This window comes from Staurois parvus, unplaced genomic scaffold (genome assembly GCF_062004578.1).
Source record: "Staurois parvus isolate SC_StPar_1 unplaced genomic scaffold, SC_StPar_1.0 ptg001127l, whole genome shotgun sequence".
NCBI classification, from domain to species: domain Eukaryota; kingdom Metazoa; phylum Chordata; class Amphibia; order Anura; family Ranidae; genus Staurois; species Staurois parvus.
In genome coordinates this window covers 18,603-38,174 of record NW_028318923.1, presented here as the reverse complement: position 1 = coordinate 38,174, position 19,572 = coordinate 18,603, and the positions used below count along the sequence as shown (strand labels likewise).

Genomic DNA, 19,572 nt, shown 5'->3' with positions numbered 1-19,572 from the left:
CTGTCACACCCTCTCCTGTACATACCGATCACTGTCACACCCTCCACACTCCTCTCCTGTACATACCGATCACTGTCATACCCTCCACACTCCTCTCCTGTACATACCGATCACTGTCACACCTCCACACTCCTCTCCTGTACATACCGATCACTGTCATACCTCCACACTCCTCTCCTGTACATACCGATCACTGTCATACCTCCACACTCCTCTCCTGTACATACCGATCACTGTCATACCTCCCACACTCCTCTCCTGTACATACCGATCACTGTCACACCTCCACACTCCTCTCCTGTACATACCGATCACTGTCATACCTCCACACTCCTCTCCTGTACACACCGATCACTGTCATACCCTCCACACTCCTCTCCTGTACATACCGATCACTGTCACACCTCCCACACTCCTCTCCTGTACATACCGATCACTGTCATACCCTCTCCTGTACATACCGATCACTGTCACACCCTCCACACTCCTCTCCTGTACGTACCGATCACTGTCATACCTCCCACACTCCTCTCCTGTACATACCGATCACTGTCATACCTCCACACTCCTCTCCTGTACATACCGATCACTGTCATACCTCCACACTCCTCTCCTGTACATACCGATCACTGTCACACCTCCACACTCCTCTCCTGTACATACCGATCACTGTCATACCTCCACACTCCTCTCCTGTACATACCGATCACTGTCACACCTCCACACTCCTCTCCTGTACATACCGATCACTGTCATACCTCCACACTCCTCTCCTGTACATACCCATCACTGTCAAACCCTCCCCCATAGTTCATTCTTTGACCGTTGCAATCACTTCAAATGATTAGCAAAAATGTCCCAGATCTCCCATTTGTTAGAATGAACATTTTCTGCCCCCCCCCCCCCCCCATCATTACTATCACTTTACCAAACTACTTAGTAAACTTTCCTCCTTGTATTACCAATATAATTCATTTCTAATACCAGACTCATTTCCATGTTTCCCTGGCAGATGTGGGAGCCGGCAGCCGTGTATTCTCTGCAAGCCTGGTAATACCTCATCTGTGATTGTGCGGCGGTGACACCTTGCCAGGGGCAGAATGACGGAAATTCGGCTTTTGTTCTCCCCGGTGGAAGTCGCTGTGTTGGTGCCCGAAGCACTGCTGAAACTAAATCGCTAGCAAGGGAGCAGCAACAGAGCGACATATGGCTGGGTACAGCGGCAGGGAAGCCGCTCCAGAGCATTATGTAAGAGGAGCTTTAATGATCCCGGCTCCAAACAGAGCAAAGTGACGTCTCACACTACTGGCACACCTGAAATACACTTTTGTGTCCTGAAAATTAAAGCGAACCGTCACCACTGTTCGAATGTTCCTCTGTTCTGTCCCCGACTTCTCCACAGAGTCCTGCAAACTGCCTCTTGGGATTTATACTGCATCACCCATCCCAGGGGGCAACTTGCTGGATCTGGTGCATGCACAGAAATGGAGCATGGTCTCCGCCAGGTTACTGGTAGGGTCTGCAGCTTTCCTGCACGTGTAGGGGGTCCGGTGCACGTGCAGACACATCGTGGTGTGAGCATGAACCGGATCAGAATTTTCCTGTAGTGTGGAGCAGCATAGGTGAACTTTACTACAAGCAAGACAAGGCTGAACTGCATGGGATAGTCATATTTTCTTTTTTTACAGGGACAAGTCCTGAGAATATATCATTTTATTTCCCATAGTAGGGGTGGAGTTTTTGGGTGCCAGCCGATGATGCCTGCACCCGATGTATTTGCTTTAGTGCTGTATGAGATCTGGCACATGTGGTTATTGTTTATATGTTGCCATGGTTTCAAGTGTCATTATACCAGCCGACACTCACTTTTCTGAAGCCATGGGAATGTATAAATATGAACAAAAAAGTCTATTTTCATTTTAAACATCTGCTTGGAAGGCACTGGGGGCCCGGCAGAGCCAGGGCCCAGCCGGAAGGCACTGGGGGCCCGGCCCAGCCGGAAGGCACTGGGGGCCCGGCCCAGCCGGAAGGCACTGGGGGCCCGGCCCAGCCGGAGGGCACAGCCGGAAGGCACTGGGGGCCCGGCCCAGCCGGAGGGCACAGCCGGAAGGCACTGGGGGCCCGGCCCAGCCGGAGGGCACAGCCGGAAGGCACTGGGGGCCCGGCCCAGCCGGAGGGCACAGCCGGAAGGCACTGGGGGCCCGGCCCAGCCGGAGGGCACAGCCGGAAGGCACTGGGGGCCCGGCCCAGCCGGAGGGCACAGCCGGAAGGCACTGGGGGCCCGGCCCAGCCGGAGGGCACAGCCGGAAGGCACTGGGGGCCCGGCCCAGCCGGAGGGCACAGCCGGAAGGCACTGGGGGCCCGGCCCAGCCGGAGGGCACAGCCGGAAGGCACTGGGGGCCCGGCCCAGCCGGAGGGCACAGCCGGAAGGCACTGGGGGCCCGGCCCAGCCAGGGCACAGCCGGAAGGCACTGGGGGCCCGGCCCAGCCAGGGCACAGCCGGAAGGCACTGGGGGCCCGGCCCAGCCAGGGCACAGCCGGAAGGCACTGGGGGCCCGGCCCAGCCAGGGCACAGCCGGAAGGCACTGGGGGCCCGGCCCAGCCAGGGCACAGCCGGAAGGCACTGGGGGCCCGGCCCAGCCAGGGCACAGCCGGAAGGCACTGGGGGCCCGGCCCAGCCAGGGCACAGCCGGAAGGCACTGGGGGCCCGGCCCAGCCAGGGCACAGCCGGAAGGCACTGGGGGCCCGGCCCAGCCAGGGCACAGCCCGGAAGGCACTGGGGGCCCAGCCCAGCCAGGGCACAGCCAGAAGGCACTGGGGGCCCGGCTCAGCTGCTGTATTTGTGTATGGTGTCCAGTACACTGATAATGCAGGGCACAGCAAGACTAGACGGGGGAACCTGGCAGCAAAACTGACAATGGGAGGTATAGGCACGCCATGTGTTGGCACAGTATCCGGCAACTTCCAGGGATGAAAAATGATCATGCCAGCACAGATCTGCTTCCGTGTCCGGCATGCTCAGAGGGAATGTTAACTTTTAGGGTAAAGCATGCTTGGAGGGGGGGGGGGGTGCAGTCACTAGCTGTCGGCAGCAGCAGCAGGATCAAGAAACAACTACAGGTACCAGCAATCTTCCCTTCATCAGGACACACTTACATTCTTTGTCCACCTCTTTACTCCGTCATATCCCTTGGTTCTCAATTTGTCGTAGAAAAAACTGTTGAAAAAGTGAACCTAAAAAAGGGAGGAAGATCCGGTCATCAGAAAAATGATCTGTCCACTGAAGTTTATCTGCTTATATTTTGCCTTCCCTGGGTCATCCCTTCCCCCTCAGCAACATGTGAACGACTTTTTAAATAAAACCTTATTTAGACACAGCACAGTGATGTTATCACTGAGTCCCTGTGCTACTATATGCAATGCAGGCAGATCATGGCTGGTGGGAGAGGCCAGCAGGGTGCTGTACACAGCTTCCTGAGAACATTACAGCACCCTGTCTCAGTACTCCCTCTCAACAGGTCTCAGCCCAGCCCTGCTGGCGCACACACACACTATTCAATTTTTCAGTAAAATTTGTCCCCCTGTACAGGGCCCAGGCCAGCAGGGTGGGTGAATGTGGGCAGAGAGGGTGAGCGGCACGGCCGTGAAGGGGGGGAGAATTACTTGAACCAATTCCCTGTATGGCTCTCTGCAGCAGCTGAAAGCTGGCTTCTTCTCTTCTCCCCCCTCCGCTGGCTTTCAGCTCCTGCAGGGAAATACAGGGGATCGGTTCCAGTAATTTACCAGCCCCTTCCTTTACTGAATGAACACGAGTGATCATTACCAATCACTCATTGTGTTCATTCATAACTAAAGCATAGTGAACTGTTCTTTTTGTGGGGATGGGGACCCTGCTAGGTTGGCTGTATAGGGCCTGCGGTTTGGGGGGGCCCTGTCAGGTTGGCTGTAAGGGGTCCCATGGTTTCTAACAGCAGCCCTGGTGATGTGCACTGCATTACATTTAGTGGAGTACAGGGGAGACACTGGATGTCTCAATAAAGAGAACCTGTCACCAAAAATCATCACATAAGGACATGTTAGTCCCCTATGTGATGAAAATAAAAAAAAAAAAGTTTTATTTTCCCATTGTAAAAAAGTAAAAAGATACAGCCAAGCACATAACATCCCGTCAAAAAAAAAAAAAAAAAATCTTGACCCCCCCCCACATATATGTACGCACGTACAAACGTAAAAGCACACGTTGGGGCACCTACGCATGAAAACGTCAATTGCGATACACCTGTTACGCAGGTCTCTCCCCTCCCTGCTAGTCCTGGGGGCGGTGCTGGAGACAGGCAGGGAGGGGAGGAGGAGATAAACAGGGCAATGGTAAAATTATTAAACGTTTAAGTCCCCCTTTTGATTTTAAAAGCCCCCAACATTCCTAATATCACCTCCGATTTAAATGTATTTTTTTTCTTCATCTGAACAAGTAGATTGGAACGGATTCAGTCCCTGGACAAGTCGTTTTTTCAAACATTCCCACACCCCTGCTATTGCATGCAAGGCCTCTTCTGCCCCAACCTGCCTGCTCACCGTCTCCTCCGGCACCGTAAACTGAGCGATGCATGCGCAGCTCAGCTTATAGTGCCGAGCTGGTTTCGGAGTGTTGGGACAGCGGCCTCCTGCGCATGTGCAAGAGTGACATCATCCCCCCGCTGGCCAATCCAGGGGCCCAAAGACCCGCACCCAGAAGAAGATGCCGGTGCTGCTGCAGGACTGTTGGACAGGTAAGTATGAAGGCTTTAGTTCCACCTTCAATGACTGGCGTGCGTGGCGATATGTAACCTGCAGCACAACTGACGTTTTTGTATGCAAGGCGCGCAACGCGTGCATTTACGTATGTGCATGTACATGGAAGCAGCACCCTGTGGTGGCATCGGAGTTCCCCCCCGGGTGAGGCAAACCTGGAACTAGTCTGCTTTGGATCAGTGTATGGAGTTATGGTGCGGGCAGGTCAGCCGCCAGCACCACAACCACCAATGATTGTTTGGGGGCCAGGATGCCTAGCGCCATTTATTGCTCTAGTGATGGCGGCCAGCTTGCCTGATGGCACTACATGACTCTGATCCAGGACAGGTGGTATACAGAGCCTCTCCCAGCATCTTCCTCCTCCACCTCCCATCCTCCACCACATTGCTGGACCCCAGAAGAGGGGTCTGTGTGACTGAGGGTGTGATGGGGGGGGCATTCTGGCTGACTTAAGTACTTTACTAGATAATACTGGGAATATACTAACAAAAGAGTCAGAATGTGTTATAAATTATAAAACAAAAATGGCCGCTTCCTAGGGAACCAACTGTATCATGTCAATCATCACAGAGGAAATATTCAAAGGACACCGACCTTTTCTGGTACCGCATCCATGACTAAGTCCCCATACATGTTCATCACCTGCAAAATACACAGCCATTAATACGCCCGTCCCTCCGTCCTGTACAGACCACACTGCTGATCACGGCTGTCACTTACCTGGTCATTCAGCCAGTTCTGGCCGTACAGGGTGCTCAGGTCATCCATGGTTAGTACGTGTCTCTTGTATGTGACACGGAAGCTGCGTAGTAGAGTGTTTCCTGGTAATCTCTGATAGGACTGGATGACGTGCTGGACCACCGTCCTCCTGCAGAGGAGATCTTGTTAGTCCTGAAGTGACAATTGATCACATATAATTCTAATTCACCGCTACCAGGATCAGTTGTCAGTTACCATCACTTTGCCTCACTGCTTCCTAGGGACTTGTGCCATATATAAAACCCATCACAACAAACCCAACGAATCTATGGAGGGTGCGCACGTTGGGACCCTACCTCTACAGGGGTGCGCACGTTGGGACCCTCCCTCTCTACGAAGGGTGTACACGTTGGGATCCCCCCTCTCTACGAAGGGTGTACACGTTGGGATCCCCCCTCTCTACGAAGGGTGTACACGTTGGGATCCCCCCTCTCTACGAAGGGTGTACACGTTGGGATCCCCCCTCTCTACGAAGGGTGTACACGTTGGGATCCCCCCTCTCTACGAAGGGTGTACACGTTGGGATCCCCCCTCTCTACGAGGGGTGTACACGTTGGGATCCCCTCTCTACGAGGGGTGTACACGTTGGGATCCCCTCTCTACGAGGGGTGTACACGTTGGGATCCCCTAATCATTGTTGAGTAAAGCCTTTGGATGCTCTTTGAAGATCCATGGTGTGCTGTCAAATATGTGCATAGCTCCCACCTCGCACCCGTTGGGATCCCGACTCCACGGAGGGCGCACCCGTTGGGATCCCGACTCCACGGAGGGCGCACCCGTTGGGATCCCGACTCCACGGAGGGCGCACCCGTTGGGATCCCGACTCCACGGAGGGCGCACCCGTTGGGATCCCGACTCCACGGAGGGCGCACCCGTTGGGATCCCGACTCCACGGAGGGCGCACCCGTTGGGATCCCGACTCCACGGAGGGCGCACCCGTTGGGATCCCGACTCCACGGAGGGCGCACCCGTTGGGATCCCGACTCCACGGAGGGCGCACCCGTTGGGATCCCGACTCCACGGAGGGCGCACCCGTTGGGATCCCGACTCCACGGAGGGCGCACCCGTTGGGATCCCGACTCCACGGAGGGCGCACCCGTTGGGATCCCGACTCCACGGAGGGCGCACCCGTTGGGATCCCGACTCCACGGAGGGCGCACCCGTTGGGATCCCGACTCCACGGAGGGCGCACCCGTTGGGATCCCATCTTTGAAAGGGATCTCTATGGAAGATACACGTTTTGGGGACACCAGTTCTGTGAAAGGGACCTCTACGGAAGAGGCACATGTTGGGATCCAATTTCTGTGAAAGGGACCTCTACGGAAGAGGCACATGTTGGGATCCAATCTCTGTGAAAGGGACCTCTACGGAAGAGGCACATGTTGGGATCCAATTTCTGTGAAAGGGACCTCTACGGAAGAGGCACATGTTGGGATCCAATTTCTGTGAAAGGGACCTCTACGGAAGAGGCACATGTTGGAATCCAATCTCTGTGAAAGGGACCTCTACGGAAGAGGCACATGTTGGGATCCAATCTCTGTGAAAGGGACCTCTACGGAAGAGAAAATGTTTGGATCTGTATGGATGTCACACATTGGGAAACTAGCTTTGAAAAAAGTTCTTAATGAAAGATGCACACGTTGGGAGTTATTTCTATGAACAATGTACATGTTGGGATACTGGCTCTGTGAAAGATCTTTACCGAAGATGCACACGTTGGGATCCTATCTCTGTCAAAGGGATCACCTGTTGGGATCTGCATTAAATTAGCCAAAACCGTAGCAAGAATGTGTTTTCCTCCCTCCCACCCCAACAGGATATACAAACCTTTTCTTTTACTCCCCTTATCATCCATTCAGCCATCAGAGAACAAAGATTAAAACTGGTACTTCTGGGTGACACGTATTACCAATGATTAAATGACAATATTCAGTGCATATATGCTGATTCTAGGTTCGCGTGTGTGTGTGTGCGCATGCGCATGTAAACACACACACATACAGTTGTGCTCAAAAGTTTGCCTCCCCTTGGAGAATTGGTAATATACAGTTTGTACCATTTTTAAAGAAAACGTGAGTGAGCCGGCAAAACCCATTTCTTGTATTTCTTATGGATTCATATTCTGTAACTGGAGGTGATACCAGAATGGCCCAATCATAAAAACCATGGCAACAAGTAAACCAATGAAATGCCCCGTTCAATAGCCTGCATCCCCTTAGTTCTTAATCCTGTGCATTGCCCTCTTTCAGCATCAATGACAGCGTGCCGTCTTCTGTAATACTTGTCTATGAGGCCCACCGAATCTTGCCGGTGGTAGAGCTGCCCTCTGGTCTTGGCAAAATGCCTCCAAGTCATGCAAAGTCTTTGGTGGTCTTGAATGAAGTGCATGTTTGAGATTTCCCCAGAGCGGCTCGATGATATTAAGGTCAGGAGACTGATGGCCACTCCAGAACCTTCACCGTTTTCTGCTGTAACCACTGGAGGGTCAGCTTGGCCTTGTGCTTAGGTGTCATCGTCGTGCTGGAAAGTCCAAGAGCATCCCATGCGCAGCTTACAAACCGAAGAATGCAAATTGTCTGCCAGTATTTTCTGATAACGTGCTGCATTTATATTGCCATCAATTTTATAACATTGCCTGTGCCTTTAGAGCTTGCCCCCCCCCCCCAAAGATCAGTGAGCTACCACCATGCTTCACAGTGGGGATGGTATTCTTGTCCCTGTTGAGCCCACTCAACATAGCAAGTATGGTTGTTTCCATAAAGTTCTATTTCGGTCTTGTCACTCCAGATTACAGTATGCCGGAAGCTGTGAGATGTGTCAAGGTGTTGTCAGGCATATTGTAACCGGGCTTTTTCTGTGGCATTGGTGCAGTAAAGACTTTATTGGCAACTCAACCATGCAGCTTATTTTTGTCATATTATGCTCCTTAAAACAACCACACCGTCTTTTTCCAGAGCAGCCTGAATTTCTCCTGAGGTTACCAGTGGGGTTTTATTTGTATCCCGAACAATTCTTCTGGCAGTTGTGGCTGCAATCTTTCGTGGTCTATCTGACCTTGGCTTGGTATCAAGAGATCCTCGAATTTTACATTTCTTAATTACTGAACAGTACTGACTGGCACACTCAATGACTTTGGATTTCTTTTCATATCCTTTTCCATCTTTAAAACGTTCCATTACCTTGTTAAGCAGGTCTTTTGATAGTTCTTTTCTGCTCCCCATGGCTCAGTGCATCCACGTGAGAGTGAGCTCATTGACTATTTATACACAGACACTAACTGCAATTTAAAAATCCACAGATGTGGGAAATTAACTTTTAATTGCCATGATAACCTGTGTGCGTCACCACGTGTGTCTGTACCAAGGCTGAACATTCCAGGGGAGGGAGGTATTTGATGCGGGCCATTAGGGGGATTTATGTTCTTTAAAAAGGAGCCAACAAGCTATGAGATAATAAATGGCTTCATATCATCCCTATCCTGTAACCAAAGACAGTTTCTGGCATGATCGGTCTTTCAATATAAAACGCCAAACTTTCACCATTTCTGCCAGGGGAGGAAAACTTTTGGAGTATATATATATATATACATATATACATACATATATACATACATACATACACATACATACATATACACACACATACATACATACACACACACATACATACATACACACACACATACATATACACACACATACATGCTGTCGTTGGGCCCCTCCTTTTCTCGCTCTACACCTCCTCCCTGGGCCAACTGATCACCTCCCATGGCTTCCAATACCACCTCTATGCTGATGACACCCAGTTCTATGTCTCCACTCCCCAGCTCACCCCCTCAATCTCCTCACGTATCACAAATCTACTGAGCGACATATCAGCATGGATGTCACATCACTACCTCCAAACTTAATCTTTCCAACACCGAGCTTGTAATGTTACCTCCCCCCCACTCACGACTTTATCATTAAGATCAACAGCACAACCATTGGTCCTTCCCCTCATGTCAGGGTGCTCGGCGTAATCCTAGACTCTGACCTCTCCTTTGGGTCCCACATCCACTCACTGACTAAATCCTGCCACCTCAACCTCCGGAACATTTCCAAAACCCGCCCCTTCCTGACCAATGACACCACAAAACAACTCATCCACGCCTTGGTTATATCCCGCCTCGATTACTGCAACTCCCTCCTCACTGGTCTACCGTTACACAGTCTATCCCCCCTTCAGTCTATTATGAATGCTGCTGCCAGACTCATACACCTTACCAACCGATCAGCGACTGCTGCTAGACTCATACACCTTACCAACCGATCAGCGACTGCCACCAGACTCATACACCTTACCAACCGATCAGCGACTGCCGCTAGACTCATACACCTTACCGACCGATCAGCAACTGCTGCTAGACTCATCCACCTTACCGACTGATCAGTGACTGCCGCTAGACTCATACACCTTACCGACCGATCAGTGACTGCTGCTAGACTCATCCACCTTACCAACCGATCAGCGACTGCTGCCCCTCTCTGCCAATCCCTCCACTGGCTTCCACTAACCCAACGTATAAAATTCAAAATACTAACCACAGCTTACAAAGCCATCCACAACACTGCCCCTAGCTACATCACCAACCTCATCCACAGATACCAACCAAATCGCCCACTCCGCTCCTCCCAAGATATCCTCCTCTCTAGCTCCCTCATCACCTCCTCCCACGCTCGCCTCCAGGACTTTTCCAGAGCCTCTCCCATCCTCTGGAACTCCCTACCACAGTATGTACGGTCAGCCCCCACCCTGTCTGTCTTTAAGCGATCTTTGAAAACTTACTTATTCAGGGAAGCCGACCCCTCCTCCACCTAAGAACTGTACTTGAATCACCTCCGCCAGATCATCCCCCGCAGCTATCACCTTTTGTATCACCTCCCCCTTCCTTTAGATTGTAAGCTCCACGAGCCGGGCCCTCCTACTCCTTCTGTACTGAAATGTATTGTAATTGTACTGTCTCCCTTATATTGTAAAGCGCTGCGCACACTGTTGGTGCCATAAATCCTGTATAATAATAATATCTAAATCCTGTATAATAATAATAATAATATATAAATCCTGTATTATGATGGGGGGCACAGTCTCTGATGGGGGTGCTGCTTCAGATTGAGTGCGGCTTAGAAGGAGTGCGATGCAGTTAAACACAGCAGTTGAACTAAAGCAGGAGAACTTAAGCAGCAGGAAGACACAACAACAGCAAGAAACTCTACTGCACGCTGGACAGACTGCAAGCAAACACCCCGGGAAACATCTCTTACATACCTGAGTCCCACTCCGTGTACCTTTATATAATACACCCCTCTTCTCCTCTTCATATTACTATCCTCTATTCCCAAATCTCATTTCTTTACCCCTCTGCTCCACCCCACAACCTGTACATCTCCCCCTCACTGCTATCATCTCCCTACTATTGCTCTCATCACCTCCCCAAAATGCCTCTTCCACTCCTCCATTCCCAAAATCCATTCACTATATCCCTCTGCCCCTCCCAAACAATTGTATATTGTGTCCTCACTGCTTCCTTCACCCCTCTATGGCACCCACCACCTCCTCCTATCACTCCACTCTCCCTCTGACCCCAACACCTCCACTAGGAGTGTCTCACGCTCCTGCACATCCCCCTCCCATGCCACCTTTCTCACCCTTCTCCTCCTCATAACCGCGGGGGACATCTCCCTGAATCCTGGCCCTCCACCACCTCCCTCACCCGCACAAAACCCTCCCGCCTCCATGTCCTACCGCAACCCCCACAACTTAGTATCTGTCCCTCTGCTCCCTAAAATCTCCCCCCGTTTTCATGTGCACTCCTGAACGCCCGATCGGTGTGCAACAAGCTTACCGCCATCCACGACCTCTTTGTTTCCCGCTCCCTCAACCTCCTGGCGATCACAGAAACCTGGATCCAGCCCACTGACTCTACCTCCCCTGCTGTACTCTCCTACGGAGGTCTCACCTGGACCCACTCACCCAGGCCCAACGGTCGTAAAGGTGGTGGGGTTGGTCTGCTCCTGTCACCGCAGAGCACCTTCCGAGTCCTCCCAAACCCCCCCTCCCTATCCTTCTCCTCCTTCGAGGCCCACTGCGTCCGACTATTCTCCCCAACCCCCCTGAAGATTGCTGTGATATACCGGCCTCCTGGATCCATACCCCGCTTCCTGGATGACTTCTCCTCCTGGCTACCCTTCTTCCTCTCCTCTGAGCTACCCACCATCATCCTTGGGGATTTCAACATCCGTGTCAACCTCGACAACCCAGACACATCCCATCTCCTCCACTTAACCTCCTCCTTTGCACTTGCACAGTGCATACAATCCACCACCCACTCCGACGGAAATATCCTCGACCTTGTCTTCTCCAACCGCTGCGCTCCCCACAACCTCACTAACACCCCCTTCCCTCTCTCTGACCACAACCTGATCACCTTCTCTATCTCCTCGTCCTCCAACGCCTACCCTTCCAAATGTCACACTACTACCAGCCGTAACCTCCGCAACCTTAACCCTGCCCCTCCACTCTGCAGCTGATAAACTCCACGACCGCATCCTCCCCCTGTCCTGCCCCGACTTGGCTATGACTGCCTACAACAATGCGCTCTCAACAGCCCTTGACTCACTAGCGCCTTTAACCACACGCAACATCAGACCCCGACCGCTCCAGCCCTGGCAGACTGATCACACCAAAACCCTCAAACGACAAAGTCGTGCCCTGGAGCGACTATGGCGCAAAACCAAATCCCAACAAGCCTTCACCCGCTATAAATCTGCCTTCCGCACCTACACCTCCTCCCTCCATGCTGCCAAACAGGCCTACTTCCTGACCCTCATCAAGACCCTCTCCTCCAATCCTCGCCGACTCTTCTCTGCCTTCAACTCTCTACTCTCTCCACCCCCACCTCCACCCAGCACCTCACTCACCGCCCTTGAGATTGCCAATCACTTCAAAAACAAGATTGACACAATTCGCAAGGACATTGCCGCAACTCACACACCCTCTCAACCCGTCCCCTCTCACACAGCTACCCCCTTATCCCCCTCGACATAACCCGCAGGGACTTCGTCGCTGCTCAAACTCTCTCCAACCCCCTTCACCCTCACTCAGCTACCCCCTCATCACCCCTCTCCCACGGCCCCACCACTGCTCTGACCTCCTCTTCCACCCCACCCTACATTCCTCATACTGAAGCTCCCCCAACACTCCGCACCTTTGACCTTACTACCATCGAGGAAGTCTCCAAGATCCTCTCTGATGCCCGCCTCACCACCTGCCCCCTCGACCCTATCCCCTCACAACTCCTACGACCTCCTTCCCCCTCCATCCTACGCTCCCTCACCCACATCTTCAATCTCTCCCTCTCCTCAGGCACTTTCCCCTCCCCTCTGAAACATGCACACATCACCCCCATACTTAAAAAGCCCTCCCTGGACCCCAATGACCCGAACAACCTCAGACCCATCTCCCTGCTCCCACTTACATCTAAACTCCTCGAGCGCTTAGTCTACACCCGCCTATGCTCTCACCTCAACGACAACAACCTCCTCGATCCCCTACAGTCCGGCTTCCGTCCCCTACACTCCACCGAAACTGCCTTACTCACACTCTCCAACGACCTAACCGCCAAAGCTAATGGCCACTATTCAGTGCTCCTACTCCTTGACCTCTCTGCGGCCTTCGACACAGTCGACCACCCCCTCCTCCTCAAAAAACGACACTCCCTCGGCCTCAGAGATTCTGCTCTCTCCTGGCTCTCATCCTACCTGTCACAACGCTCCTTCAGCGTTACCTATAATGCTACCACCTCCCCCTCACTCCCCCTCTCTGTTGGGGTCCCTCAAGGCTCTGTCCTTGGGCCCCTTCTCTTCTCCATCTACACCTCCTCCCTTGGCCAACTCATACACTCTCACGGCTTCAACTACCACCTCTATGCCGACGACACACAAATCTATCTCTCAACCCCCCACCTCACCCCCTCAGTCTCTGCCCGAATCACACACCTACTGAGCGACATATCAGACTGGATGTCGCTCCACTTCCTTAAACTGAATCTCTCCAAAACCGAGTTTCTTGTCTTCCCCCCCCAGCCCGGACACCACCCCCCATTGACTTCTCCATCATGTCCAACAACGCCACCATCAAACCCGCCCTGCAGGCCAGAGTACTGGGTGTCATTCTGGACTCCAACCTGTCCTTCCAGCCCCAAGTCCAATCTTTAACAAACTCGTGCAGACTCCGCCTCCGCAACATGCAGACTCCGCCTCCGCAACATGCAGACTCCGCCTCCGCAACATGCAGACTCCGCCTCCGCAACATGCAGACTCCGCCTCCGCAACATGCAGACTCCGCCTCCGCAACATGCAGACTCCGCCTCCGCAACATGCAGACTCCGCCTCCGCAACATGCAGACTCCGCCTCCGCAACATCGCCAAAATCCGCACGTTCCTAACCCCAGAAACCACTAAACAGCTCATCCACTCCCTCATCATATCACGACTCGACTACTGCAACTCCCTCCTCACTGGCCTGCCTCGCCGCTGGCTATCCCCGCTTCAGTCCATCCTGAATACGGCTGCCAGACTCATTCACCTTTCTAACCGCTCCATCTCCCCCACCCCCCTCTGCCAATCCCTCCACTGGCTTCTGATTCAGCAACGGATCAAATTCAAAATCCTAACGCTGACGTACAAAGCCGTCCACCATACTGCCCCGAACTACATCACTGACCTAATATCCAAGTACCGCCCAACACGCACACTCCGCTCCTCACAAGACCTCCTTCTCTCTAGTTCCCTGGTCTCCTCCTCCCATGCCCGCCTCCAGGACTTCTCCAGGGTGTCACCCATCCTCTGGAACTCCCTGCCCCAACCCATCAGATTATCACCTACTCTTCTCTCCTTTAGGCGCACCCTGAAAACCCATCTCTTCAGTGAAGCCTACCCCACCCCCTGCTAACTTGCCGACCTCCTCCACTCTTCCTACCACCCCATCCCCCACAGCTATCTCCTCCTGTGCCACCATCTCCTCCCTCCTAGATTGTAAGCTCGAAAGAGCAGGGCCCTCGATCCCCTCGTGTATCACATTGTATTGGTATTGTTCTGTCACATGTTCTGTCCCCCTTTGTAATGTACAGCGCTGAGCGAACTATTGGCGCTTTATAAATACTGTATAATAATAATAATATAATAATAATAATAATAATAATAATATATAAATCCTGTATTATAATAATAATAATAATATATAAATCATGTATAATAATAATATATAAATCCTGTATAATAATAATAATAATAATAATAATATATAAATCCTGTAAAATATATAAATCCTGTATAATAATAATAATATAAATCCTTTATAATAATAATAATAATAATAATAATAATATAAATCCTGTATAATAATAATAATATAAATCCTGTATAATAATAATAATAATATAAATCCTGTATAATAATAATAATAATATAAATCCTGTATAATAATAATAATATAAATCCTGTATAATAATAATATAAATCCTGTATAATAATATAAATCCTGTATAATAATAATAATATAAATCCTGCATAATAATAATATAAATCCTGTATAATAATAATAATAATAATATAAATCCTGTATAATAATAATAATATAAATCCTGTATAATAATAATATAAATCCTGTATAATAATAATATAACTCCTGTATAATAATAATAATATAAATCCTGTATAATAATAATAATAATAATATAAATCCTGTATAATATAAATCCTGTATAATAATAATAATAATATATAACTCCTGTATAATAATAATAATATAAATCCTGTATAATAATAATAATATAAATCCTGTAGAATAATAATAATAATATAAATCCTGTATAATAATAATAATATATAAATCCTGTATAATAATAATAATAATGCGCACACACACACACATACATAGTGCTCAGCATCAATGACTCCACCCCTTTTGAAGAGTAAGATTTGAATATCTCAATGAATACAAGAACAATCTCCACCATGGGGACAGATCGGAGATTTATAGAACATTTGTTCGGCTCATTACATAAAAGGTTAATAATAGAACTTCGATGATAAATTCATCCGTTTTACTCAAATTAGTTGATGCAAAAATGAATCCCGCCCCCCCCACAACAAAGAACTACATCTAGTATTCTGTATGACCTCCATGATTGGTAAGGGCGGCACCGAGTCTTCTAGGCATGGAATGAACAAGTTGGTGACATATTGCAACATCGATATTTTTCCATTCTTCAAGAACGACCTCTTTTGGACCCTGGATGCTTAATGGAGAGCGATGATCAGCTTGTCTCTTCAGAATCCCCCATAGGTGTTGGATTGGGTTCAGATCAGGAGACAGACTTGGCCACTGGATCACTTTCACCCGGTTCTTCTTCAGAAATGCAACAGTGGCCTTAGATGTGTGTTTTGGATCATTGTCATGTTGGAAAAGTGCACGACTGCCAAGGACACGGAGTGATGGGAGCATCTTCTCTTTCAATATAGAGCAGTACATCTGTGAATTCATGACACCATCAATGAAATGCAGCTCCCCGACACCAGCAGCACTCATGCAGCCCCACAGAAGGACACTGCCACCACCATGTCTCACAGTAGGCACCATGCATTTTTCTTTGTACTCCTCACCCTTATGACGCCATACAGTTTTGAAGCCATCAGTTCCAAAAACATTTATGTTGGTCTCATCACACCCAAGCACAGAGTCCCAGTAGTCTTCTGTTTCAGCATGGGCCCTGGAAAATTCTAGGTGGGCTTTCTTGTGCATGGGCTTTAGGAGAGGCTTCCTTCATGGACGACACCCATGCATGCCATTCCTTTGCAGTGTACACTGTATTGTGTCACAGGAAACCATCACTCCAGTTTGGCTTTCTACTTCTTTAGCCAACTGCAGTGAACTAGCATGCTGATTTTCTTCAACCCTTCTCATCAGAAGATGCTCCTGTAGAGGTGTTACCTTCCATGGACGGCCTGGACGTCTCTGTAAGATGGTTGCAGTGCCATCTTAGTTACACTTTTGCTACAGTATTCTGACAGATAAGTAAAGCTTTGCGGATCTTCTTGTAGCCTTCACCTTTCTTGTGTGAAGAAATTTTTTTCTTTCTCAGGCCTTGTGACATTTCTCTTCCATCTGGTGCCGTTGCTGACAGCATGAAATGGGCGGGGTTTTCTTTGTTAAGTAACGCCCTTTTATAATCACCTGTCTGCTGGACACTGTTTAATGAATAATTAGACTCACCTGTAGCTGAATTCTTGTTCATTAGTATTTCGCCTAAAATGTAGCTTTGCTCCTAAGACTTTCATTGGGGCGTGTTCATTTTTGCAACATGGTCTTGAATAAGTTCATTATAAAAAAATACTTTTTTGTGAGTGCAAATGAACAAATCGTTTCTGCAATCAATGGCCGGCATTTGTGGGAGGATTTTGTAGTATAGTGTCCCATAGAAAATGTGGATTCTGAAAGGAAGGTAAAGGTTTTCTGACAAATCCGATGGGGTGGACTCATTTATACTGAGCTCTGTATATTTTGTATACTGTATATACTTTGAATCAGGTATTATATAAACACCTCAACCAATCAGGGAGCAGAATACCACTGACCCGGGTCTCACAGCGAGTCTTTCATACAATCAGAACTGGAATATGAAGCAGCTAACCTGATGTGATCAGACAGAAGGAGCAGCTAGAAGAGTACATGGGAAGCCCACGCCTCAGTAATCATTCCAGTATAGGGAACAAAGGCAAATACAATGCAGGCCGAGCGTGTAGCTACCCAACCCCCCCCCCCGCCCCCCAAAAAACCCCAAACCGCTAAGTAGAGCAAGATGACCCGCCACAAGCTTAATCAGTGGTTTTACACAATGCAGTCCAAATTCCTGCACCCCCCCCCCCCCCCCCGTCACCCAAATAAATTCCTGCACCTTCTCCCCCCCCCCCCCTCAGGTCCCCCCAATTCCCGCACCTTCCCCCCCCTCAGGTCCCCCCAATTCCCGCACCTTCCTCCCCCCTCAGGTCCCCCCAATTCCCGCACCTTCCTCCCCAGGTCCCCCCCAATTCCCGCACCTTCCCCCCCTCTCAGGTCCCCCCAATTCCCGCACCTTCCCCCCCCTCAGGTCCCCCCAATTCCCGCACCTTCCTCCCCCCTCAGGTCACACCAATTCCCAGACCCTCCCCCCCAGGTCACCCCCAATTCCCGCACCTTCCCCCCCTCTCAGGTCCCCCCAATTCCCGCACCTTCCCCCCCTCAGGTCCCCCCAATTCCCGCACCTTCCCCCCCTCTCAGGTCCCCCCAATTCCCGCACCTTCCCCCCCTCTCAGGTCCCCCCAATTCCCGCACCTTCCCCCCCCTCTCAGGTCCCCCCCCCAATTCCCGCACCTTCCCCCCCTCTCAGGTCCCCCCCCCAATTCCCCGAACCTTCACGCCTCTGGTCCCCCCCAATTCCCGCACCTTCCCCCCCTCAGGTCCCCCCAATTCCCGCACTTTCCCCCAATCAGGTCCCCCCAATTCCCGCACCTTCCCCCCCTCAGGTCCCCCCCCCCCCAATTCCCGAACCTTCACTCCTCTGGTCCCCCCCAATTCCCGCACCTTCACGCCTCTGGTCCCCCCCAATTCCCGCACCTTCACGCCTCTGGTCCCCCCCAATTCCCGCACCTTCACGCCTCTGGTCCCCCCCCAATTCCCGCACCTTCACGCCTCTGGTCCCCCCCCAATTCCCGCACCTTCACGCCTCTGGTCCCCCCCAATTCCCGCACCTTCACGCCTCTGGTCCCCCCCAATTCCCGCACCTTCACGCCTCTGGTCCCCCCCCAATTCCCGCACCTTCACGCCTCTGGTCCCCCCCAATTCCCGCACCTTCACGCCTCTGGTCCCTCCCAATTCCCGCACCTTCAGGCCTCAGGCCCCCCCCAATTCCCGCACCTTCACGCCTCAGGTCCCCCCAATTCCCGTACCTTCACTCCTCAGGTCCCCCCAATGCCCTTACCTTCACGCCTCTGGTCCCCCCAATTCCCTTACCTTCACGCCTCAGGTCCCCCCAATTCCCTTACCTTCACGCCTCAGGTCCCCCCAACTCCTGCACCTTCACACCTCAGGTCCCCCCCCCCCCCCCCAACTCCTGCACCTTCACACCTCAGGTCCCCCATTTCCTTCACACCTCAGGTCCCCCCAATTCCTGCACCTTCACACCTCAGGTCCCTCCATTTCCTTCACACCTCAGGTCCCCCCCATTTCCTTCACACCTCAGGTCCCCCCCATTTCCTTCACACCTCAGGTCCCCCCCATTTCCTTCACACCTCAGGTCCCCCCATTTCCTTCACACCTCAGGTCCCCCCATTTCCTTCACACCTCAGGTCCCCCCATTTCCTTCACACCTCAGGTCCCCCCAATTCCTGCACGTTCACACCTCAGGTCCCCCCAATTCCTGCACGTTCACACCTCAGGTCCCCCCAGTTCCTTCACACCTCAGGTCCCCCCAGTTCCTGCACCTTCACACCTGAGGTCCCCCCAGTTCCTGCACGTTCACACCTCAGGTCCCCCCAGTTCCTTCACACCTCAGGTCCCCCCAGTTCCTTCACACCTCAGGTCCCCCCAGTTCCTTCACACCTCAGGTCCCCCCAGTTCCTTCACACCTCAGGTCCCCCCAGTTCCTTCACACCTCAGGTCCCCCCAGTTCCTTCACACCTCAGGTCCCCCCAGTTCCTGCACCTTCACACCTCAGGTCCCCCCAGTTCCTGCACCTTCACACCTCACATCACCAATCTGTTCCCCTCGGTCAGCCCTCAAACAGCTACACCATCAGGGACTTTACAATCCAAGAGGAGGAGGATAGGTGGGTCGGCTTCTTTCCATATAAATGTTCCCAGGGGGGCGTACACAGACACTGGGAGGAGGGCTGACACATGGTTGACGTCAGATGTCGTGCGATGTCATGAACCTCGGTGGGATGAG

The 19,572-nt window shown here is 51.4% G+C and overlaps 1 pseudogene across 1 annotated transcript in view; it reads right to left on the bottom strand.

Annotated features, from left to right (window-relative positions):
* LOC149440034 (sentrin-specific protease 3-like) overlaps positions 1-19,572 on the bottom strand; it is a 44,619-nt pseudogene that overhangs the window by 11,786 nt on the left and 13,261 nt on the right. Inside the window, exons 5-7 of the transcript XR_016307799.1 lie at positions 5,512-5,659; positions 5,386-5,433; positions 3,157-3,234 (exon numbers count right to left, since the gene is read on the bottom strand). The product of XR_016307799.1 is annotated as a sentrin-specific protease 3-like (transcript). The remainder of the gene's footprint in view (positions 1-3,156; positions 3,235-5,385; positions 5,434-5,511; positions 5,660-19,572) is intronic.